This window comes from Zingiber officinale, chromosome 11A (genome assembly GCF_018446385.1).
Source record: "Zingiber officinale cultivar Zhangliang chromosome 11A, Zo_v1.1, whole genome shotgun sequence".
NCBI lineage: Eukaryota > Viridiplantae > Streptophyta > Magnoliopsida > Zingiberales > Zingiberaceae > Zingiber > Zingiber officinale.
The window spans coordinates 1,293,529-1,304,488 of NC_056006.1; the positions used below are offsets into that span (position 1 = coordinate 1,293,529).

The 10,960-nt window shown below is 35.5% G+C and overlaps 1 long non-coding RNA gene across 3 annotated transcripts; it reads right to left on the reverse strand.

Annotated features, from left to right (window-relative positions):
- Positions 1-578: 578 nt before the first annotated feature.
- On the reverse strand, positions 579-3,953 carry LOC122031699. 3 transcript variants are annotated; one of them, XR_006125835.1, is made up of 4 exons: positions 3,059-3,953; positions 1,742-1,803; positions 1,048-1,209; positions 579-870 (listed from the first exon to the last, which is right to left on the reverse strand). It is a non-coding gene; the product is annotated as an uncharacterized LOC122031699 (long non-coding RNA). The 3 variants fall into 3 exon arrangements; XR_006125833.1 differs by lacking the exon at positions 1,742-1,803; XR_006125834.1 differs by having other exon boundaries at positions 1,048-1,803.
- Between the last annotated feature and the right edge of the window lie 7,007 nt (positions 3,954-10,960).

A 10,960-nucleotide genomic window follows, 5' to 3' on the forward strand; every position in this document is an offset into this window, starting at 1 on the left:
TATTCGTTCTTACTTCTTGAGCTTGATCTTTTATTTCTTGATCTTGTATCTTGATTTATTTTGACACTACAACAAATATCACTTTTCACAGCACGCAACTATGCTATCAGTAACACGCATTGCACGTTGCACAACTACAAACTGTTAAAATTTATAAAACATCGACAACACACGATATGTGCTGCGATTAAGAGCATTCAGAGTCATAGCGCATGCTACGATTAAGAGTATTCGTAACATGTGATGTGCACTGCAATTAAGACATTCACAACGGGCAACACGCTGCGATTAAGGCTATTCATAGCGCCCTACAATTAAGCTAATTCACAACGCCCGGCATGCTGCGATTAAGCCTATCCGCAGCGCGCTGCGATTAAGCCTATTCACGCTGCAATTAAGCCTATTCGCAGCACACGACACGCTGCAATTAAGCCTATTTGCAGCGCCCGGCGCACTGCAATTAAGCCTATTCATAGCGCCCGGCGCGCTGCGATTAAGACTATTCGCAGCACATGGCGCAACACACGTTGCAGTTAAGAGAAATCAATAGCAATCATACACAAATTGTAATACCACATACATATACCACATACAATTATAATACCATATGCAAATTATAATACCATACACAAATTATAATACCATATATAGCAATAGCACGGTTTAAATTGTAAACTGGTGTCTCAATATAAACAGGCAAGCCTTTTTCAAGAGCAGCCTTTGATGAAGAGATAAGCTTCAGTCCATGATCTTGCTTCTGAATGATATCAAAACATGGTTGGCATGCCCTTTTACAACACCACTGGCAACTACACCAACACCAGCCTCAAAGACTAGCTTAACACTGATTCTGGCACCAGGATTTGAGTTCTACAACAAAAAGAGGAAGTTTTACAACTTGTCATAGAAATATAAATCGAAAACTCTTCATGCTAGTGAACAAAGATTCAAAGTACACTTACAATGCTTCTTTTGTTATTTTTTTTAATAACAATAGGTTATCATTGAAAAGAACTAGAAAAGGGACGAGTAATGTAGATTAAATACCTTAAGGTCAAAAATAAGCTGCACAAGATCTTCAATCCAGTATATATCATGGTGTGATGGAGGACTAATAAGACCAACACCAGCAGTGAAATTTCTTATGACAGCAATATCATCAATAACTTAGTGGCCTGGAAGTTCACCTCCCTCGCCTGCCTTGACTCCCTACACAGCAAGATAAAGTCATAAAAACAAAAGGTAATGATAAAAAAAATAAGCATTAGAAAAATATGGCCTCACCAAATTACAAAGATATTTATTATTACAGATACAAAGACATAATTAGTGCTATGTGGCTCAACATCCATCTGTCCATGAACACAAATTCATAAACAATAGGAACTTGCATTCCAATAGGTGGAAAGGAGGTAGAGTTGAAGTTGACTCCAGAGAATATTCCATAGTCTGGCATAAATAAGATAAAGAATGATATAAATCCTATACAATTGGGAGAAACCAATGTATTGTCAACAACTTGCAATAGAATGAAGTAAGCAGGCAAATAAAATTTTGTTTGAAGAAAGATGTGGATTGATAGCTAGACCACAATGGTAGCTAGCGATAAACGGAATTTGCATTTTGCAAATGCAGGTGATAAAATGTATATTTCTTCCTATCTGCAAATCGCCAACTATAATGGAAAATTAAGAATGCAATCCACTGTTTTGATGAACAAGTTGAACTAACTAATCAATACCTCTTCCGGAGTTAATGGGCATTTCCCAACAAGCAGCCTCTCTCTGTAAATAAGTTCCTTCGCTGCAAAGATATTTTTACAGTACTTCTTCAAAATTTCCCAGGAGTAAATATATCGAAACACCTACCAGAGTAGATTATTCATTTCTGAACTAGGTGTTTTGAGTTTGGGGGAAAAGCACCAAACAAATTTTAATTTTGCAAAGGTAGAAAACCATTGTCACTTCAACTAGGATTTAGATCCTTTGCATATATATGGATCCAATGCAACAAAGCCATCCAAACCTAACCCTACCTTGATTTTTGCAATCTGATGTGATAGGCTAACCCTAGGCTTTGAGTAGTTCAATTCATTGGCAAAATCTAACTAGAATCTCACAAATCCGCCATATGTGCTATCTTCTGATGCATGATGATGAAGGCTGGCATAATGATTAATGAAATGCTAGCTTGCAAGTTTGTGAATCTGTAATATGATTGTGCTATCTTCTGATGCATGATGATGAAGGCTGGCATAATGATTAATGAAATGCTAGCTTGCAAGTTCGTGAATCTGTAACAACACTATGACCTTAAAAGTATGTTTGCTCCTATGTGTCAAGTTTGGCTGACTATTTTTTACTTGCAAACCCAAGGTTGTGGAGATGAATCCTTTCTACATATTAGTAACTCCAATGAACATATTTTTGAGATCTATGTTTTATATCTTCTAATAGATTAATCCGACATTCAGTCACAATATCTAAACTTCCTAACAGTAAAAGGGCATCATATGTTAAATAAAATCTTGCCATGCAACAAAACAAACTAATGCCCTGGTCTATAGCAATTTGGAATTTAGGATACATTTAGAAGCACTTGGTAAAAGCTATAGAATACAGATAAGGGGTGTTTTTTTTTTATATTTTTAAGTGGAGAGATTTTCTGATGATAATGATTAATAAAGCATGCTTTTTTGATTCTATGCTAATAAAATTAGAGCTTTTCTGTTTGTCTAGAGTGAACAATAGCAAAAGTAATAACACCTAATCACAAATCAGAATCAACCAAGGGAAATATTATTTGAAATACAATTGATTCTTTACCAATTAAGGTCTTTTTCTTGATTCTACGACATGATAATAACATCTATGTTATGGTCCATCATTAGATAGGGATGCAGTTTATATTGGTCCAATACTCCAGTAGAATAATTATATGGTAAAGAAACTATTAATTGTCCTAGTATTACCCATTAACTCAGTTGCATTGTGATAAAAGGAGTGAATATACTATTCTACAAAACCTTGACAACTAGGAATACTAAAAAATAAATTACCTTCTGTCTAAGTGTAACTGAAGAAGTCTTGCACTGAAAACAATTTCTTCTTGTCAGGATCGTCAGTGTAACTAAAGAGTGCTAGTTGTAGGCCCCTCCTTATCATCACCACTGTCATGATTCTCACTGTTTTCTTTGACCGATGGTGCATCCTCCGCCAAAGTAGTAGATACGCCTCCAACCCTTGCAAAACTCAGTTTCGAAAGAAATCCATCAAAATATGATTTCTTTCCATTAACTAATCCCTTTATTATTTTCAAGTAATCAGACTCTTCTAAAGGTGCTAGATGATCGAAGTTCTTCGAGTTGCTCCCTTGGAACCCCCGATTAAACATTTGAAGATTCTGACCCAAACTGTCGAACGCAAAGCAAAGAATCAGTTGGACAAGCAACGTGTCTCCCTCACCTGTAGTTTTCTCGATTTTATCCCAAAACATGATCTTGAATGACCTTTTCCCTCTAGCTTTCGCACGAAAAGGGGAGTCCTGTCTGCAGCGAACGTTGGAATTCAGAAGACCCGTCTACGGCGGTGGGGGAGGTGAAGTGGCATCCTCGGACTAGAGATTCGCATGCGGCGGCGTTAGGCTCATGAGATTCGTCGGATGCGGGCTCAATGGCGTACGCCTCCGAGTCGGGGCCGAGCCTGGATATCAATGTCGAGGATACGAGGGAACTCTGGGCTTTGGTCTTCTTGTGTGCCTTGTCAATGAAATCCTGAGATTCGGCAGAGAGGGATTCGACAAAGAAGGATTTGACAGAGAGGGATTCGTCGGACAAGCATTCAGTGGAGAGGAGTTCGCCGGAGAGGGGTTGGGCAGAGACATTCGGTGGAGGAGTTTAGGGTTGGACGCAGCAGCAATATTTCGAGGAGAAAGAATTCGGGGTTGGGTAGAATGGATTCGACGAAAGGCGTATGAAGGTGTAGGGATTTAAAAATTTTTAACTTTGTGAACACTATTAACAGTGAACAGTTTTAAACGCCGCAAATAATATTTATTAACCACGTATATTTTTTTTACATGCGTCGTATATATATATCAAAGTTTAATAATAATAATAATAATAATAGTATGCTTCATATGCTGTTAATATTATGTGTCAACATCACACTTTACATACATGTTGTAAAAAAGTTTATTGTTGAATACATTTTTCTCTACGATGTCATCTGTAAAAATTTTATTTTATTCACAGTACACATAATTGTACACAGTATAAATAGATAAATTCACTATCTTTATATCCTCTAATATTGATCCTACGAATATGAAGAGAGGTACATACAGACACATATATCATAGGCATATGATAGGGTAAATATCAGATTGTCAGTTCTTGAGAATCGATCCCACCATTACGCTAGAGATGTCATGTGCCCACCGTCCGTGCTGCGCTTTGAGGGCATTGTGTGTGGTGTAAAAACTATTATTAATGGTGCACTCTAACTGCATGTCGTTGATGACGTACTGCAAAAAAACATATTTATTGTAGTGTGATATCCATGCAGTTTTATTGTTATCCATGTTATTTATGACCATTTATGCTCACACTATTATTCTAACAATACTATACCGTAGCATAGCTGTAAAATATTGAACGAAGTTATCGGCTTGATATTTTTCATGTATGTGCATTTGTAAGATCATACCGTAGTGTAGGATATTAAGTATCCTACTTGACCTTGTCTGTTATTCAGACTTATGCCTAAATACTAGTGAAGTTAGACCCTTCTCCGTATTGTTACATTGTCATATCCTATCGACTATTATCTCCCATTCTTGGTTGAGAGAGTCATTAATGATCGTTGGTATATCCTGTCGACCATTGTCTCTCACTCTTGGTTGAGAGAGTCGTTAGTGACCGTTGGTATATCGTGTCAACCATTGTCTCCCACTCATGGTTGAAAGAGTCATTAGCGATCATGATGTATATGATTGCCCACAAGACCATTTGTGGTAGCGAGTTTGCATGTGGTATATAGCTAGACAGCTATGTATATACCCTGTCTGCCCACGAAACCATCATAGTAGTGAGTTTGCTCGCAGATAGTGACTGTTTACTTACCTTATCTGCCCATGAGACCATTCATTGTAGCAAGTTCACCTGCAGATAGTGATTATTTATTTAGCCTGACTGTTCACAGATCATCCATGGTAGAGTGTTCTCCCACAGTCAGTGCTTGTTATATACTTGTCATATGTCGGTCATGTATTTATTCGTGCAAGTTGGGATGTATTATATGTACTCTTGATTTATTGGTCACACTTGGTTGAGTAGGTTAGTGGAGGTTTATTATTGTTGGTTATACTTTAGTTAGTAGACGATTATAGTAGCACACTTTTATAGTAAGTATTTTCCTGTGACTATATACTTTTGCTCTCTTTATATTGTTATCATGCATTATCTTCTATTACTCGTGGAGTCATTTGGACTCACTACCTATTATATTTTTCTTCCTTCAGGTAGCAAGTAGATGACATATGTATGGAGTTGTTTTGAGGATCCTGTCTGCCAATCCCACATTGCATTGAGAGTTTTGTTTCTGATGTTTCTTTTACTCATATTTTGGTTTTCTAAACATGTTTATATAATAATTAACTTGAGTGTGATTTTTTTTTTTTAAATTTTATGTTAGTCTTTTGTTCGGTTTGATAGTTGTTATGTCAAACTGGGTTGGCTCGTAGTTTGTTCTTTTATTCTTCTAGTTTACCTTATGATTTCTATCATGTTTTTCTCCCAATCATGTGGGTTGTTATTTATCTTACATGGTTGTGGTTGTTTTCAGCCGTGCGGACTGTATATATTATTTTTGTATTGTCTTGTGATCATGTATCCAAGTTTCAATTATCATTCATATAGGAGAGATACTGTTCGATTTTCATCGAACAACCTTACCCTCGGAGTGTGACAAGAGGAGAGTTGCACCAACATTCTTCCTAATGGACAGTTGTACCTACAATCTCCATATATTGTCAAACATCAAACTCAAGCTTGAGTCAAACTGGTCAACTTTGATCCAAGGACAATTGTACCATCAATCTCTCCCTTTTTGATATTTGACAATACATTTAAGTTAGGCTCATTCAATAGCTCCAACTTCTTCATGCCAAAGCATGAATGAGGGTTTTCTACATCTCCCCCCTAACATGAGGGTTTCACATTTTCCCCCTTTGAATATGGAGGATTTTCTAACTTAAACCCTACATTCTCCTCTTTGCCACACATCAAAAATCTTCTCCCAAGATTTATTTCATGTGTTATTCACAACCTCACTTGTTTTTCATATCATCACAATGAAGGTTCCATACCCTTCATTGCCCTTAAATGCTCATACACAAGCATTAATCCATTATCCAATGCTCATCTTAGAGCATTCACACTCAATTTTCATTCATGTGTTTACGGAGATCCTCCCCCTCAAAATATGCTTCAAACTTTTATCATTGCACCAACAATGATTTGGAGTTTCTAAAATTTTAAAAAATCTAAAATTCAAAGATATGAAGTTAAAATTACACTCTTAAAAACTAAACCTCACCCTAAACTCCCTCACCCTAAACTCCAAATTAGTCTCCTATAACCATTCCTTGTTTGCTTTTTATCAATAAAATACCCTTAAATACTTCTCTAAGCATTTTAGAGGATTTGGAATGATTAATTCTGACTAAACATGACTCAATCAACTTAAATAAACTTATTTAAGATAAAATCAAGGTCTTAAGCTATTGTTTTCAGCAATCGATCGCTTAAACCAGTGCTTCGAAATGACTTTTAATCACTTAAGCCATGTCTTAAACGATTATCATGAAGTGCTAATCGATTAAGCCATTCTGTAAGCGATTAAGGAAAGCTCTTAATCACTTACCATTTTTGAAGCTTTCTTCTATCTGAATTTTAGAAATAACCTAAATAATTTTATAAAATTTTAAAAATCATGAAAATTCATATAAACATTATTTATGCCATATACTATCATGTAAATATATTTTTCTAAGAAAATATAAATATATTTTTCTAAGAAAATATAATTTATTTTCAAAGATTGACACGTAATTGAAAACTATTAAAAACTTCAATGTTTCTCTTAAGTTTGTATCTAACTATTCAATGGTGATTGTTATCAACAAAAAGTTTTTACCGAGATTTTCTAAAATATTTTTGAAATTATTTTTCAAAACTAATTTCTAGTCATAATCTTTAGGCTAAATGTACATGACTTGTACACTTGCTTTCCCCATGATTGGATATCACATAATCTATATATTTTGATGAAACTAAAACTTAAATAGATGCACTAAATTAATATCTTGAGTTTTGTTCATCCTCCTAACATCTCACTTGTATCTATATACATCAAAAGACATACAAGTCAACTTATGGTCATTGTGAGATGTAAATATCGATTTTGCCCTAAACTAAGAGATCATACATTTCTAACTAGGCATTTTAAATTTTGATTATCCACCTAAGATGTCATTTGATAATTAGTGTCATTGTCCTTAATTACAAGGAATTAAAATAATACATGAAAATAATCATGATATACATTACATGGATACTTTTCAAAAATGTAATCTAAATATATCATAAATGGAATGATACATGTATGAGACACATCAAAAATATTATGACATTTTTCATAATAAAATATGAATATCAAATATGATGTCATGATAATATGACACGTGATAGGGCAAATAAATCATGACAATTTGGCATAAATAAGAATACCTAGATTTTCATCTAAGTCCTCTCCTTAATTAATTTTGTCAAGATAAACCTAATTTGACTTTAAAACCCCATTTTTCAATAAATGTACCAAAATTCTGATTTTGCACATTTCTTTGAATTCTATCCTAGTTGTGTCAATTTAATTAAGTTTGATTCTCTAAATATTTTAATTGACACATATTTACTTTTCAACAGTAAAAATCAAGTTTTTATTTTCAAAGTGTCCCAACACCTTGAAAATATCCTAAGATGTCAACTTTTTCATAGCTAGGTTAACTATCCTTTCAATTAAGATTGGCATCTCTAAATTCATCTAGGGTGTAGAGAACACACTATTAGGAACTCAAAACCTATTGGTGTTGTTTGAGTGTGCTAGATACTCACTAGGAATAGCTTCCCTAGAAACCTTCCTAATGACTTTCCTAGGCTTCTTTAAAGCCTTAGTCTCACTAGTCTTCTCAAAGTCAACTCTAGGGATAACTTTCCTTATAACTTTGACTTGACTGTTAGACCTAGGATTAGTTCCATAGTTATATGAAACTCTATGGTATGAACGCATATCATTCTTGGCTTTAAGTTTGTATCTCAAACCCCTACAACTATTGGATGAATCTTGTCTATTTTAACCTAGGTTTTTATTCTTAAACTCTTTTATTTTATTTGTCATTATCTCTAGAGTCCTCTCTAATTTCTCAAATCTTGACCTCAAAGATTTGATTTTCCTTCCATTAATCCTCAAACTTAGATTTTTTATTTATCTTTTAAGAATTTTTCCTTTTAAGCATATATCTATTTTTCTTAGATTTCATGCCTAAATCATTTTCTTACCTTCCTATCCTTAGGTAAGGTTGTTCTAGCATAATGTGTTATATACTTTTTCTTAACCTTATCATACTTCCTATTTTCATGATAAATAGAATTAAAATGATATAAATTATTTATAGCATGCTTTTTATCATTTTTTAAAGAAATTGCATCAATAAATGATACCATGGATTTACTCTTAAGAACTCCCCCTTGAATTGAGCTTCGTCCTTGATTTTTGATCGAAATCTTCCTTCTTGGGCATTGATTCCAGTAGTGCCCCTTTTTATTATTTAGGAAGCATATAATATGCTCCTTGCCTTTGTGTATCACGGTTCTGACTTCCTTCGATTTTTCTTTTGTCTTGGAAGCCACTTGAACCTTCTTCATGACTAAATTAGGGCACTTACTCTTATAGTGTCCTCTTTCTCTATACTAAAAACAAATAATATGATTTTTTTTTATAACTTGAAATTGTTATACCTTTACATGTAGGAGTGGCACTTTCTTCATTCAATCCGGATGTAGAGGCTTCTTCTTTCTCTGGAACCAATGATCTACACTCCCCCTCAATCCTTGAGGTGGATGTCTCTTCATCTTCATCCTCAGATGTTGAGTATCTCTCAATCTCTGAATCCTCATGTAGATGAAACAAAGAGTTTCTCTCTTTGCCTTTGTCGTTGCTCTCAATTGAGGATGGAGCTTCACCAGTTTTCTCCATAGCTCTTTGGCATCTTCATAATCTCCAATTTGGCTCAAAATATTGCTTGAAAATAAATTGACCAATAATATGATCACTTTGTCATTAGCCTCACATCTTTAGATTTGTTCCTTGCTCCATTTGCTTCTTTTGATGAGTTTACCTTTGCTATCACTTGGAGCATCAAATCCCTCCATTAAAGCAAATCATTGCTCTATCTCTATCATGAAGAAATTTTTTATTCTTGATTTCCAAAGATAGAAACTTGACACTATGAATGGTGGAGATGTTCGAGTATCAAATCCGAATCCATCTTGGAAATCCATCTTGAAGTTGAGCTCTCTAGATGATGAGTCTTTGACTTGTTGACTTTAGGGCTTCAACTTCTTCTTCTTCCTCTAGCTTGTTGCTCTTTCCGGCCATGAGTCCAATGAAGAGCGATCTTACTCTAATACTACTTGTTAGGACCAAGGTGAGCTAGAGAGGGGTGAATAGCTTCTCTCGCTTCTGTTGGATCATTATGCACATGAGAAAGGGCGGGGGGTTGAATCAAGTGGTTTTAAAAAACTTATCTTTTTGGTTTTATAAAATAAGTACTTAGCGGAAAAGATAGAAATAGAAATAAAAAAAGCAAGAACTCGATCGGTTACTTAGTTCGGAGCCTTCGGCGACTCCTACTCCAGGATCCACGATCCCGTAAACCATATCAATGAACAATTCACTATAATCCTCTTCCGGAACTATCGGAAGAGAGAAATGAGTACAATAAAAAAGTTAGGACAAGTGTAACACGCTACATTTTCCTTTGTATAAAAATTAAGTACAAAATAAAACTTCGTTACCCAACACTTGTAGATGATCAGATTAAGCTCGGTGTTGAACGTCTCCTCAGCAGTAGTTAGGCGCAGTCATAGCAGAGCAGTAGGACAAAATCGAAGCAGTCGAAACATCGCACAAACGCATAGAAGCTCGTAGAGGAACTCAACCGAAGGCGCCTTCTAAGCTCTCAAAGGCGCCTTCCATCTGCTGAAAACACTTAGGTAATGTTCACCCAAGACATTTTTATACTCCTTTCGCCCTGCAAAATGTGTTAGTCCAACACAAAATATTTAACTTGCAAAATAAAGTTAGCACAATAAAAATAAGCAGTTTAGTAATTAGATTCTGTCTCTCCGAGACCAGGATCTAGTTGTTGGAACCCCAAGGTGTTTTGATGTGATCAAACAAGTTAAATTAGGTCCTGTTTGGTTTAACCCTTGTGTCTAAGTGTGCAGGAGCTTAGGAGCACAGGAAGTCGAGTGGAAGACGCGGTTAGCGAGAAGGACGGCACGGGGAGAGAGCCGAGGGGCTCGGTGCGTCCGAGGGACAAGATGCCTCAGAAGACTACACCGGTGGACGAGAAGAACGTACGCGACGTTCGAGGGAACCCCAAACAGTGCTATAAATATAGCACTGATTCTCACAGTTAAATTAATTCACTTGTAATCCAATTCTCTGTGCTATACTTTTCTGTTTGTGTTGTTAATGCTGTAAGAGGTTGCTCCACCCAAAGGAGAACTTCAGATAGCGTCATATTCTCCTTGGATTAGCAATCTTCTGATTGCAAACCAAATAACTCCTTTGTATCTACTTTCTTTTAATTATGCTCTTTGCTTTTTATTTACAAG